At 39.9% G+C, this 13,075-nt stretch overlaps 1 protein-coding gene across 1 annotated transcript in view; it reads right to left on the bottom strand.

The window, feature by feature from the left end:
* LOC126297513 (liprin-alpha-1-like) overlaps positions 1-13,075 on the bottom strand; it is a gene marked incomplete at its 3' end in the record, with an annotated part of 961,648 nt that overhangs the window by 409,954 nt on the left and 538,619 nt on the right.

The following is a 13,075-nucleotide window of genomic DNA, read 5'->3' as shown; positions in this document are numbered from 1 at the left end:
CGAATCCTGCCTCGGGCATGGATGTGTGTGATGTGCTTAGGTTAGTTACGTTTAAGTAGTTCTAAGTTCTAGGGGACTGATGACCTCAGATGGTAAGTCCCATAGTGCTCATAACCATTTGAACGGACACATTTGCGTCCAATCGTATCTGCTCGTCCGGGCCATCTTTATTTGCTCCATACTGTACAATTCCTGTTCAGATTTCACGAAACGAAACCGGCTTTGCACACTTCTTAACTGTGCGAGCTTCCTCTCTCCTTCATTTAACTAAAAAAATTACAGGCTGTTATTAGTCACTGAAATCTATTACTGTCCATTTTTTCGTTGTGCTAGGAAGGTACTGCATTTTTGCCCTGTACCTTAGCACAACAATCATTCTTCGAACCACAATTTACAGAATCGTTCGTGTTATTTCCTGTTTCTTCCGGCGTTTCCACAATTTCTAACGAAATGTCGACGTCACTGGGATCAAAGTCCATGAAGTTAACAAATAATCTACACATACGTAGGTGTTCAGGAAAGGCAAGAGATCCCGACTGCATACCACATTCTTCATAGTTCATCTTTGCAAGGTTGAAAACATTAATTGGATTTCACACAACTGTCAAAGTCTGGAACCTGCACAAGGCTACATGCTATTAGCAATCGTATACCAAGAAACCGCAAAGAAAATTAATTCAGTTTTATCTTCATTGTTAACACTTAATGATATTACGATTATAACTCCTAATTATTGTGGATATTAAATGAGTTGCTTAATTCAAGCGACCAGTAAGTGAAAAGCTATGTCAGAGACACTACAACGAAAACTGAAATTCGCTTTACAAATTCGATCGTGTTGTGCCATGTTACCTGTTTACCGGTGTGCCTTCAACCAAGGGTATGTGCCTGCCGTGGTGAGCATGCTCTGTCTGCTACAGCTACAACAGGGGTGTACATTTCTCCAGATGCCTGGTGAGCTACGAAATCGTCAAATTTCAACTATTTTTAACCACTTGCGGTGTGTCTCAGCAGCTAAAGTTTTGACAATGTGTTTCTTTCGATGTATTATTCCTGTATTAAAATTTCAAGGCTGTTTCCACATATCGGAATGGGAATTACCCTTGTGAGATGATACTCTGTAGGCACCCATATTCGAAGCCCCTTGCAAGGAACAAAACCAAAAGCCTTCTGGAAATCTAAAAATATGTACTCAATTTTTGATCCCTATCGATAGCATTCGTTCTTTTGAATCAGAAGTAACTCTTCATTGCCCGCATCTCGTGGTCGTGCGGTAGCGTTCTCGCTTCCCACGCCCGGGTTCGATTCCCGGCGGGGTCAGGGATTTTCTCTGCCTCGTGATGGCTGGGTGTGGTGTGATGTCTTTAGGTTAGTTAGGTTTAAGTAGTTCTAAGTTCTATGGGACTGGTGACCATAGATGTTAAGTCCCATAGTGCTCAGAGCTATTTGAACCATTTTTAACTCTTCATTCTCACAAAGGAATAAGATTTTCTGAATCCCTTGTGGCTATTTGTCAATAAATTGTTTGCTTCGAGGTAATTCATAATGTTCGAACACGGCACATGTTCCAAAATCTTACTGCAAATTGATGTTAGTGATGTATGTCTGTAATACAGTGGATTACTCCTATTTCTCTTCTTTAGTATTAGTATGACCTACGCAACTTTCCAGTCTTTAGATACAGATATTTCGAAGAGCGAGCGGTTGTATTAGCAAAATCTGGAAGGAAGCTAATTTGTATACTATCCGAACTGAATGGCTTGCCTCTGTTAAGTGATTTAAGGTGCTTCGCTACACCGAGCATGTCTTCTTCTGAGTTATTCACCTTGGCAGTTGTTCTTGAGTCGAATTCTTGAATATTTATTTCGTCTTTTTTTTGGTGAAGGAATTTCAGAAAATGATATTTAGCAACTATCCTATGACTTCTGTCACTTTATTTTATACAAGTTGCCGCAGGAGGAACGGTCGATATTCTGGGATATGGCAGGAAAGATCACTTGAAGCAAATCAATTCATATGGTTTACGCCCCATTACGGATGGCTTCCGGGATAGAAGACAATTAATGCATTCTGTTACTTATTTTCTCATTATTCAATAAACTGTCACATGAACAGTAGTAAGTAAACATTACAACATTGGCTTCACAACGTGTCAATACAAATGTTATATAGCACATGCCGGATGCTGGCAAGCCAGTACCCCGCACTATCCTAGAAATAATGATGTAATAACCAGAAAACCATCTGAAGATGAAACTGAAAAGTTTCGAAAACCGAGTCATAGAACAATAAATAACTATTCAAAAACGTGACTAGTTGCAGTTTCATGTATTTACATTCAATTAACAGTCACGGATTCTAAAATATCCGTAGTGGATAAGATTAAATCTTTGATATGTTATTCTTATTCTAGCACAACCTATCTTGTTGTTTGAACCTCTTTGCTCGGATGTCTTCCTGTCATTAAATTAGCCCGTTCAACGCACTGTTGTCCACAGTGTGTTGTGAGTGAAGTAGTGCGAGGGCTTGAGCGCGTTATCGGAGAGAAGATTGGGTAAACAGTGTTCGGATACGCGCTGGCTATAATGCCACACATCTACACTAATGAATATCCAGATCTTGTGCGTGTTTACAGCTTCTGCGATGGTACTGCACCCGCTACTGTCTAAGAATATTATCGACGCTTTCCAATACGTCGAATTCCAGATCGTAGAGTGTGTACTAGAGTTTTCAGTGCATTGAGTGAAACACGCATTCTTCCAAATTCCAGCTTTTCTTCTGAACGTACACTTCAACAACCTATGCAGGAACAGCAAACCCTTGTTCATATGGTGCAGCTTAGACCTACTTGCAGCACACGCAAACTTGCTGCACGTATCCGTGTCTCAGGAACAAGTGTACGGCGAACAGTGCATGAGAAAAACTTGGACCCTTTTCAAATACAGCGTGTCGACAGTCTTCACATTGGCGACAGTGCTACACAACTTGAATTCGCTGGTTAAATGACAATCATCAGTGAATACTATTCACTATTAAAGCCACGTTTACACATAACAGAACAGAATCAGTAACATACGTAATAATTATGTATGGTCGCAGGAAAATCCACATGCTACAGGCAAAGCGAATTTCGAACTTCGTTTTTCGATTAGTGTTATTTGGCGATATAATCGGTAATATGTTGCTAGGTCCAGTCATTTTAATAGAGCGAATTATGGGAAAGAATTGCTGGCATTTTTGGAAAATTTGTTTGTTGGACACCGTGAGGACGTACCTGTGGTCACGCGGACTGCAGTCTACTTTGCACTTGGCGGAGACCCCACAGGCGTGTGAGGCAACATCTGACCTGCACTTAGCCTGATCGCTGGATTGGTCGTGGTAGTACAATTAAATGGTCCCCATTATCGCCAGACCCTATGCCGTTAGATATTTGTTCATGGGGTAGGACGATGTCTAAGGTGCACGAACCAAAGGTGAATGTGTTATAAATACGTATTTTTCAAATGATACGTTTTGAAGCGCATGTTGTAATGTTTACTTACTACTGTTCATGTGACAATTTATTGAATAATCAGACAATAAGTACCAGTAAGCATTAAATGTCTTCTATCCCGGAAACCATTCGGAATGGGGCATAATCCATATGAGTTGTTTTGCTTCAAATGATCGTTCCCGACATATCCCCGAATACTGACCGTTCCTCCTGGGACAGTCTGTATACAATGAAGTGGCAAAAGTCATAGGATAGCGATGTGCACATGTACAGATGGCGGTAGTAGCGAGTAGACAAGGTATAAAAGGGCAGTGCATTGGCGGCGTTGTCAGTTGTACTTAGGTGATTCATGTGAAAAGGTTTCCGACGTGATTATGGCCGCACGACGGGAATTAACAGACTTTGAACGCGTAATGGTAGTTGGAGCTAGAAGCATGCGATGTTCCATTCCGGAAATCGTTAGGGAATTGAATGTTCCAAGATCAAAGGCACTGTGCAAGCATGTGGTGGCTTCAAAGTGGTATTGGCTGTGTTTCCATGGAATGGACTGGGTCCTCTGGATGTTCTGCTACTTGGAGACCATTTTCAGCCATTCATGGAAGTCATGTTCCTGAACAACGATGGCATTTTTATGAATGACAATGCGCCATGTCACTGGTCTACACCTGTTCATGATTGGTTTGAAGGACATTTTGGACAGTTTGAGCGAATAATTTGGCCATCCACATCGCCCGACGTGAATAACATCGAACATTTATGGGAGATAATCGAGAGATATGTTCGTGGACAATATCCTGCATCGGCAACACTTTCGCAATTATGGACGGCTATAGAGAAAGCATGGCCTAATATTTCTGCAGGTGACTTCCAGTGACACGTTGAGTCCACGCGACGTCGAGTTCCTGAACTATGCGGGGCAAAATAAGATGCGACACGATATTAGTAGGTATCGTATGATTGTTGTCAACTCAGCGTACAAGTCCTCACGCTTCCGTGGCCGTTGTCACTGATGATGAAATCTTTCCGTTAGGTCACGTCAAATTCCTCTTCAAACTTCTTTACTGTACGACCTTTCGATTCCTGTGCTGAGATCTTCTTCCGGATGGCACAGCTGTCCCTGGATGGAGGAGCACGGTCGAAAGAATGTGTCGCGTTCACTTATAAAAGGTTATTTTCCTGCGCAAATGTAAATGCCTCTTCTTTACATTCGCCTCTTTTAAAAGTGGTTCGTCCCTGAATGTTAGCTTGTGCAGTTCATTTTGCACTGTTTCTGTTGCGACACTGTTAGCCGTATATTAAGCTTCGCAGCCACGTACACCTAAATATTGACTTCGAGGGATCAGGAAACAATCTCTAATTCTGTAGTGAAATGTAAAGTGTTTCTCATACTTGTAGCACATTAAAATTATTTACCGGTCTAACACGCGGTTTTAAGCAACCGGGAAGATTCAATTTCAGGCATATGAAGTAATCGGCAACATAGAAAATATCAGTGCGTTATAGATAATCCACGAATCGTCGTCAAGAATAGCGTTCTTATTATCAGGGTGACTATATTATTTACCGAGTCTCGCTAATTATTTTGGCAACTTGCTCATCTGGTATTTTGGCCGATGGGAACCTTAGATGATGAACGAACCCAATTTTAACGTGAAAGTATTACGACAGAAGATTATCATACAGTGATACTCCTGAACGTTATCTTTTGGTGAGTGGAGACTTGTGCTGTCGTTATTTCCACAAAATATCTCATACCAACACCAAAAAGACTTGAAAATGAAAGCGAGAGTCGATTCAATGTTCAAAAACGACTAAAAGCCAAGGAACATGCCATTCAGCTAATTACAGCGTAATTCACTAAACTGGTATACAAAGAATGAAAGCTGATCAAACAGCTTTTGCACGGAAGTACCAATGTGCTTATTTCGTGAGTACTAAAATAAGCTTCTCATGACAGTGGAATTGTCTGCAAGAACTACTTCGTTGGTCTTGGGTTTAGAATATATGAAATATCGTTCCATGCAATTTCCAGCAGCTATTGTCCTCTGGAAGCTTTTCCCACAAAATTAAAACTGGTTCCCCACGACTTTGGTTGTATACAGAATATTATTCCATGATCCGGACATTATTTAATATATCTTAGTCTAGATTGGGTAACAGCGAGTAATAATAATTTTACGAAGTGCAGAAATGATTTTCCTAGTAAGAATTCTTTAAGTAAAGCAAATGAACACGTCCCGAATTTAAATGCTGTAACTCATTCCACATTGACATTATAAACACGTTATAACTTACTATAGTAACTTTAAGATTGTCCTCATACACCATAAAATATGTACGCAGTATAAACGTATTAAATTATCAACTGAGAATAGAATAAGGTATACGTTAAACTTCTTTTCAGTAATAGTCACTTTAGAAAGTCCTGTCGCCATACTAAGTTTTGGCTGAACGCGACCTATAACAGACACATAACTGCGTCAGACAAATTACTTGTTATAGGTCGCATAATAGACTTCCAACAAAGCGTATTCAGTGAAGTATCTGAAATCACAATACCAGATAAGGCGACTAAAAATACCTCGTGCAGCAATTGAGTGGAGTCCACGTGAAAGCAGAACAGCGACGTAGCGATGCTAGGCAAAAGGTACGGCTGCAAGTTGTCAATGGGATTCATCGGTGCCGGTAGCGGTCACCGGAAACGCCCAGACGATGGCAAAAATGTGTGCCGGTGTAAATGGCCTGGACGAATAAATTTCCCGTCGCCCCTTCTCCCCGCAGCGTCACAATTCACATCTGCAATATGAGCGACTAAAACGGATGCAGCTAAAAGACTGGCGTCGATATTAAATTCCTCCTCTAGCTAACGCCAAATCTACCATTCCCAGCCAGAGGTCAGAAAAGAATTGTTCATTACCGTATGCTTCCTCTGAGGTATGCTAGTCCTGCATCTATATCTCCATTTACAACATACTCTACTAGCCACCATACGGTGAGATGTACTTTGGTGGCGGTAGAATCGTTCCCCAGTCGGCATCAAATGCAGGTTCTCCAAATTTCCGCAACAGTGGCTTGGGAAAAGACAATCGTTTTCCCTCCGGGGATTCCCATTTGAGTTTACGATGCATCTCTATAACACTCGCGTGATGAACAAATCCACCAGTAACAACTGTAGCAGCATGTCTTCCTTTAATCCGACCTGGTGATAAGAATGGCGGTTACCGCTGAAACAATTGGTTTTCGGTTATCGCCTTTTTTCCACGCCGGTTTAACCTTGCTATTGAAACCGCTGAAAACAACCCATTTTTGAAATAACCGATTTTCGGTTTTTTTATTTCCTGTAGAAATCGAGCGAAGACTAAAAAACTGACTCTCAAAATATTAAACTAAACAGGCAAATAAAAGAAAATCCATCCACTGTTCACTGCTTTTCTCAAAAAGTGATTAGTGGTTGAATACTATGTTAAGTCACCAGTATTCTACTGATTCCAACTTTTTTGAAACTCTGTTCAAAAATCCCGTCGTAATCGGGGATGGTACCAATATCTGGGCACTACGAATAATCGGTGGTAAAAGGTGAAAACCAAGATTGGAGAACTGTTCTTCGTGTTAATTTGTCCTTTCAAGAGCTACAAGCAGAAAAAGGCACAAAATGTATAAACATGCAGCAGATCAGTTACCTTCTACTTTTTTATTGTATACTATGAACGAACTGTTAAGTTTTTAATTTATTACGGTCACCATAATTTTCCTTTTCCTTTATTACTTCATAGAAATGGCAAATAAATGTTTAACCCTTTAAAGCAAATGAATTGTACTTCACGGCTACGTCACGTCGTAAAAAATATTTTCAAACTAGGGTTGGTGCCATTCTGCAGTACAATGGATGTCCGTCGACGACAGCGAGAAACTGCCGTATAGACCAAGTGGGGCAAAACTAGCACACTCCATGTACAGGCATACATTAAGCCACAAAACACGGCGACATAGACATTACTGTCTCAGCAATGCTGTATCAGTTCGTACGCCATGTGTCTGTTACTCGTTTATGTTGGCATTATTATTGAACAGCACTGATCGCTTTTACCCATTTTCAATAATAATGCAATATTTCAAACCAACGCAAATTTTACAAACCAAAATTATTGCCTTTTTTGAAAGAGGTTTATTTACAAAAGAAAAATTTTAGAACTGCTGTTATGGCTAATTGATATTTCGGTTTTTTCCCTCGGTTATTAGTAACAAATAATAAACACCTGTTATAACCGAGACCAAAGTAATACCCAATAGTATCGGTTATTCCAGACTAAAATACCGGTATCAGTTTTAACTGGCCAGTTTTTCCCGATGAGGATCCCAAACACACAAGCAATACTGAAGAACTGGTCGCACTAGTGTTCTATGCGTCGCCTCCTTTACAGATGAGATACACTTCTTAAAATTCTCTCTATAAATCGAAGTCGACCATACGCGCTCGTTCCATTTCATATCGCTCTGCTACATTACCCCTAGGTATTTAATCAACATGACTGTCATGCAGCACACTACTAATGCTATATTTGAACATTATTGGATTGTAGAAAATGTAGAATCAAAACACCTTTCTGCCGTCTAAATTTCCAATTGCTTTATTGAGCAACCAGTTTTGTCGATATATTACGCCATCTTCAGGCTCCATGAAAAGGAAAATTCTCATCTCTGGGAATCTTCCTATAAGTCGGTCAAGGGGTCTGAAGATGGCGTTAATATATCGTCCAAAACTTGTAGGTCAATAAAATAACAACTGGGAAATTAGATGGCTGAAAGGTGTTTTGATTCGACATTCTATACCAAACAGCCGAGGTCCTGCAATCATCTGTATAAATAAAGAAGGACATACGAAGAATTACTGGACTGTATTTCCTACTCATCTGCATTAACTTACATTATTCTACATTTATAGCAAGCTGCCATTCACAACACAAAACAGAAATTCTGTCTAACTCATAGTATATATTCCTACTGTCTCTAAACAAATATACCTTCCCTATACTATAGTGTCATCAGCAAACAATAGCATCATTCAAATGAGGACCTCCCGTTGATTTTGAATGCCAGTAAGATAAAGGAAATTGGACGACTTTAAGTGTTACTTATGTTTTGGGCTGCATTCTGATACTCAATGGTACAGAAATAACAGCGACACTTAGACTTCACGTTTCAAGTTTATAAAAGCGGAAAGTTATAATCATTAACAAATTCTGGGAATATTCTATAGAACGTTTCAAAATTATATTATTTATTTTGGGTTTCCTGTCAGCTATTTATGCATATAGCTTGCAATTTAAGCAGGTTACACCTTCTTCTCTTTACAATACAACTACTTCGAAATTGATGCTGCTCATATAACACCAATTTTCTCTGTGAAATTAGTTTCCGTTTGTAAGACCAAACAGCACCGCATTTACTTCACTTCTTACTCCAGTACAACTTGCCACTTTTGGATTTTAGATGTGATATTCCTGTTTTGGCTATATTATTGTACGTCGCTGGTTTTATATATTTTCTTTTACATTCTATGTCCTTATCAGTTACTCTACTTCTGTGTTCCTAGAATTCGATCACTTTCAGGATGAAAACTTTCAGTCTGCAGCTGACTGTACATTGAACTGAAACTAGGACCGCTGTGGGCAACGTTCTTACCAGGTGAGTCCCGAGAGTCCCTCACTAGCCTATCACCGCCCCAGTTTATCTATACGTGTCTCCTTCTGGAAAGTGTTAAGGGAAAGGCCTAAATTGCTGTTTCAGTCCCGGTCCAACATACAGTTCTAATCTGACGAAGTTTCCATTGAGCTGCCTGTTTAATACCTTCACTTTCGTTCTATTCATGTATATACGAATTTTTAACCTACACTTTTTCATGTGGCTGAATTTCATGATTTGATGTAGATACTTCTTACACCGAACTGCTCGCCAATTTATTTACTTTTTTTTTTTACTACTACTCCTTTTCGTAATAATTTCAATGTAATATTTTCTGTTCAAAATTTAGAAACAAAGGAAAGAAGTACAGTTTCACCTCTCACTGACCACCACGACGTTATTAGAGGCAGGAAGGCCAACAACGATGAGCGAGGAAATAAACCAGCCCGACAATTTAGTTAGGGAAGCCATGGAGGTTATCTGATGGAGTCTGAACACCCCCCCCCCCCCCCCCTCCTACTCCACTGCACCACCTCACTCGGTTAAAATTTTCCTTCCCGGGCGTTAAGTATCCTACTTTTATGATGGTCTAACAATTTTCAACTCATATATTTCAAAATGCACCTACTGTTAGAAATAGTTATCACTTTAGCATTCCCATTTTTGCAAATTAATTTTTAAATTTCACTCCATTATTTAAATTTGTGGACTTGTTTGTAAGAAAATGTTTTCGATATTCGTATTTTTTACTTGAAAAATATGTATTCTATATTTTCGAATTGAATCTGTACACCAATATTTTGTACAACTTCATATAAGGTGAACTTTCCTTTTTATCAGTACTTTATCACTTTTCCAGAAACGCCACCGAGGCGTAATGAAGAATGTCCCTCCCTATGGGATACCTCTACCTGGACTGAGGAGGATTTTCGTGGTATAAATCTTGTTTGTTTGGCGTTCCCAAAACGAGTCATCATTTTTACAAAAACTTATATGATAAATTACGGCTTTTCCATGGGCGAGACCTGTCTTGCTTGTAGTTAGAGTCGTAATCGACCAAAACAGACTGTGATGATACTTTGAACGTGTATGGTGAAGTAGATCCGAGTGATCTGAGCCGTGGAATAGCGAGTGTCTTTTGCTATTTAACAGGAAGCACGTGCTGGATATCTTGTGTAAGCAGTTACTTTATCAGAAGAACACGTGACACATTCGAGAAGGCGTGGCGTTAATACTCAATACCCTAACAAATTAACGAAGCTATCGAAGTACAGTGTACTGATCACGTTTTTGTTGTTTCCCTAGGCAACATGCACACAGGGAATAATTGGAGTAGCATTGTCGGGATAATGCCAGTTGGCTCAGATAAACAAAATTTATTAGATGTCTGTGTTTCGCTTTCAAGAGAAGTATGTCAAATGTTCAGTGTCGAGCGAGTGGAGAACTGTTAATCACTTCAACGTAACTGAGTATTACTGCTATCGAGGCAATCGACGTGTCTGCGGCGACTGATATTAAAGACTGCTAAATATCCTCATACAATTTACATACCAGACAGAGACCGTCATTCACCTGCTGATCTTCCGTCCTTTGACCACGTAGGCACTTGGATTCTTCTACTATTGACAGACGGGTTGATTGTCTATACGTTGGCAGAGTTAGTAAAAAGATGACGGGGAAAGTTATAGTCAGTGAAAGGCCGGTTTACACTTTAATTGATAGCGAGCCCTCTTACAAAAGTTACTGCAGTCCAATCGCAACTAACGGCCTAAATAGCGAGCTTGCTTACTGCTGTAAGTAAGTAATATATATATTTTTTCCCTCAGTCATTTTCGGTTAAGAAAAGCGTAATTTATTGTAGGGCATCGTGGAATATTCCCGCTTCAACCCCTAGAGTTTCATGAAGTTTCAATAGGTAGCACAGTTAAATGAAGCCTTCAAAATGGCGTTTGTAACGAAGGGGCCATCCGAGTAGAGAGATGTCGCTGAGTTTTTTTTTTTTTGGCGGAAAGCCAGTGCATCGCAGATATTCATAGGCGCTTTCAGAACGTCTACGGAAACCTGGCAGTGAACAAAAGAATGGCGGGTTGTTGGGCGACGCGTCTGTCATCATCGCAACAGGATCGCGCAAACCTGTCCGATTTCCCGCATGCCAGTCTACAGCAAAGAACTGTCACTCCAATGTTGGAAAGTACGGACACTATTATTCGAGGTTATCCAAACGAACTTCTCCTTCTCCATGAAACGCAAGGCGCATCCCAGAGCAGCTCATAAAACTTAATTCGACTGTTCTTCGTCATCCTCATTACAGTCCAGATCTCGCACCTTTCGACTTCATTTTTTTGGCCCAAAGAAGGATGCCCTCCACATGAAGCAGTACGTGGATAATGGAGAGGTTACTGATGCAGCAAGACATCGGCTCCGACGTCGACCAACGGATTGGTGCCATGTGTGAATACAGGCCACCAAGTAAGATGGCGTAAGGCGACAGCTCGGAACGGAGATAATGTTGAAAAATAGGTTTTGTAACCAGGAGTGTGAGGAACAATGTGGTGTATTGGAATCTTGAATAAAACTAACATAATTTCAGAGAAAAGTGTTACTTTACTTATTGAACTTCTCACTTAAAAGGAAAACACACAAGTATTTCCATTAAATTGAGAAATAATACACACACACACACACACACACACACACATTATTTATGTATGAGAATTTTACCTCGAACATAGTAACAGCAAACAACGGGAGTTGAGGAGCACAAGCACAACACGGGTGATGCGTTGTAACTCACTACATTATTGCTAACGGACTCCCAGTATTATACGCGAGTCTGGTATTTCGCGTAACGGCGTGTAAAGAACAATTTATTTCCCAAATGTTAAAACTCGTTCAGACAAAATCATATTCAGCTTGTGATTCTCTTATTATCTAAGGAATACAAACAAACGATACAAACATGCACACGAAGTGTGTCGAACCTCGACTCAATCGCCGTTCCCTGCCACCCACGGGCAGTGCACTATCGTTTGCTGAACGAATGGCGGTTTCAACTTCTCATTTGTTACACCTTCAACGTTCGTAAGATCACAGTTTTCTAATCTCAATATAATTTACTCACACAGACGCTACTTACTGTGTATCTAGTTTCCTTACTTAAGTTACTTTTAAATGGACTGCATGAACTATTTGAGTTTCTTCGTCTGTAGTAGTTATTCACAGTCTTTAATTAAAAACTATCAGTTTCAGAATAGTAGTCCCATTTTTCAAACATCTGCTAAACGTGACTACAGTATTAAAAGTCGAGTCACAAACTAAAAGATATAAATGTTTAAAGTAATGTAGTGGAACATTTTTCATCAAGTTACAGCACACTTAACCATGTGCAGTTAGAGCCATAAAGCATTAAGACGACTTAGCAGTCTAAAATTACAAGGGATGCGGCGCATGTTAAGAATGATTACTGTGCCAGTTAAACCTTCCATCTCAATAAGCACAGTAATTCAGAGGATAATATGATAATTATAAGGCAATACTTCAATAATTAAAATATGTTCAACAGATGTCTGCAGACAGAAGTTTCATCTTACGAAACCAGCAGCCTTTAGTAAAAGACGTAGCAATAAAAACGAAGGAAGTATATCTCGACACAGTTCATTATTTGTTCTTAATAAAGTTCCGCGTTCAGGACCTAGACGGGCTAATTGGACCCGACCTACCGCCGTATCATCCTCTGGCAATGTATCGAACCCGAGTCCCCCGTCAGCAATGCTGAACATCAGCTATGGAGGTAGACTACGTATTTTTAGTAAGAATTTTTAAGAACTAGACTTTTTAGAACTCTGCAGACGGTGTAATCATTATAGACACACGTAAATGTAATTTTCTTATGAGATATCA

The sequence above is a fragment of the Schistocerca gregaria genome, chromosome X (assembly GCF_023897955.1).
Source record: "Schistocerca gregaria isolate iqSchGreg1 chromosome X, iqSchGreg1.2, whole genome shotgun sequence".
Lineage (NCBI taxonomy): Eukaryota > Metazoa > Arthropoda > Insecta > Orthoptera > Acrididae > Schistocerca > Schistocerca gregaria.
This window is presented reverse-complemented; position numbering and strand designations above follow the sequence as displayed.